Here is a 2091-nt window from a genome sequence, read left to right as displayed (position 1 = left end):
AAAAAAAAAAAAAAGTAAAATGAATTTCAATACATAGTAGAATGCAAAAATAGATGAGGCCAAAAGACCTGTGTATCACAAAATTATGCAAATTGGCATCCTCTCTACAGAAAGTAGATTGTTCTGGACTCAGAACCGAACCAAGGTACCGACCGACAAACACCGAAGCACACGGATTGCCAATTGAGATTTAAAAGTGAGCCTTTATTAGCTGGCCAGCGACTGACTGAGAGCCTCCACGCAGGGTGGGATCAGGTCAGCCCCAAACCAGGACAGAGAGCAGTATTTAAGCCAAAAAACCACATAAACCACATCCTGCTTGGCAAGCAAGGTCTTTGTGAAGCAGTCTTCCGAAAAACTATAGAAACTACAGGAAAATTACAAGAATGGAACGATACATCTCGGGAAGTTTCGAGGAGTGGCTAGAATGCGGAACGCAGCAGGTGGGAGAAAAAAATAGGGTAATCAATAATTTTTCTTTCTTATGTTCTTTGTGAGGCCATGTATGTCCCTTGTGAGGCCTTTACATAGATCTTTTTTATTATTGTTATAATTATTTACACATATTAATTGTACAAAGTAATGCATTTCTCTGTACCATTTCTATACGTACATGCATATATTTTGCTTTCGGAAAGTGATTACCTTCGAACGGAAAGCTACAGAAAGTCTAAATTTTACTGGTGGGATCTACACCGTCACTGTGCATTTTTTTTAACATCTTGGAACAGTCTTGGGTTGCCTACCTTGCACCGCGTCTTCTCCATTGTACTTCATTCTTCGAATGTAATCCCATCGTTTTCAAGGATTCAAATTGAAAGACTATCCGGGACTATCTGGGAGGTGTTCTTCATTCTTTCACTGATCTTTCAAGCAGCCAATCAGAAACCAAAACATGGCTTGACCACCGGAAGAACATTTACGTTACTGCCCACTCCAGACCAAGAGGGCGGTGCCACAGGGTCGCGTGCTGCGTCGTACCGGCCCTCCTGTAGTCGTAAAAGTCCGGCTGCATCGCCATTTAGTTCGGCTTTTAGAGTCTGCGGGAGGTGAGACCTCGCTGTGAGAGAAGTGGTATCTGGTTTAGCAGCAGGAGAAATCCAGGCATCAGAAGGTAAGAATATTAAATAAAGTTTGAGGGGACGTCCTATCCCCAAGGACCGAAGGCCGTACGGCCTCGTGCCTGGCGACCACCTCCGGAGGTTCCGGTTAGGAGTCACCTAATATACAGCTCGCAGAATCCCTGCTAGCAAAGTAAGGGTGTGAGATGAGAATTAAACTAGGTTGTTGGCCCCTGGTCAACAAAGAGAGGCATCTGGGACCAACAAAAGGCCCCATGCGAGGGTCGGGGGTTTAGCTCAGTGGCGCAAGCGGCTGCCTGGCAAGAGCAAGGTCGTGAGTTCGATTGCTGATACCAAAAAAGAACAAAGGCCCCACGTGAGTTCCTACAACTTGCCCTCTCCCAAAATGGTGGCATCCCCGACAAATACTGTGTCTGCGGTAGCCTTCGAAAATGGCGAGCGGGATTACCGGAAATGGTGTGTAGAACTGCCCCCTACGCTAGTAGTTCAAGAGGATATTACACTCGCGTGTCTACCGTGGCACTGACGCAAATAAAGTGAAATGCTTTTATATAAGCTGTATGGAAATGGACTTCCCAGAACAGTAGAGGCCTTACGGAGCCGTGCTCTTGCCAACAGCCCAGGAAGCCATGGTTATCGCTATAATCAACAAGTGTCCTCTCACTTAATTTTCGGGATAGGGTAGAAGCTTAAGAACCTTGGCCAAAGGCTACCTAATGTAGGTCACCCAGAGAAGGAGTCTTTCTGAGTGACTTTGAGCTAAATTCAAAACCTTTTGCCGGGGGTGGGGGTGGGGGTGGGGGGTGGTACTAGGACTTCAACTCAAGACCTTGCGTTTGCCAGGTGGGGACTGTTCCACTGAGCTCTATCCCTGGCCCAAATGCAAAACCTTGAACAAGGACCAAGGGAACTGTCTCTCTCAGAACAAAAGGGCCCCATAGAACTCCACAACTGTGACAAAATTCTCCTTTTTTCTTTTTTTCTTTTTCTTTTCTTTTCTTCTTTTTTT

At 45.8% G+C, this 2091-nt stretch overlaps 1 protein-coding gene across 1 annotated transcript in view; it reads left to right on the top strand.

The window, feature by feature from the left end:
• The first annotated feature begins 962 nt into the window (after nucleotides 1-962).
• LOC102021041 (melanoma-associated antigen B10-like) overlaps nucleotides 963-2091 on the top strand; it is a 4169-nt gene continuing 3040 nt past the window's right edge. The window contains exon 1 of the mRNA XM_005410141.1: nucleotides 963-1114. The gene's annotated coding sequence lies outside the window, so the exon portion shown is untranslated. The remainder of the gene's footprint in view (nucleotides 1115-2091) is intronic.

Source organism: Chinchilla lanigera, unplaced genomic scaffold (genome assembly GCF_000276665.1).
Source record: "Chinchilla lanigera isolate Chin_1 unplaced genomic scaffold, ChiLan1.0 scaffold00130, whole genome shotgun sequence".
NCBI classification, from domain to species: Eukaryota; Metazoa; Chordata; class Mammalia; order Rodentia; family Chinchillidae; genus Chinchilla; species Chinchilla lanigera.
The sequence above is the reverse complement of the archived record's forward strand: the minus strand, read 5'-3'. Positions and strand labels throughout refer to the sequence as shown.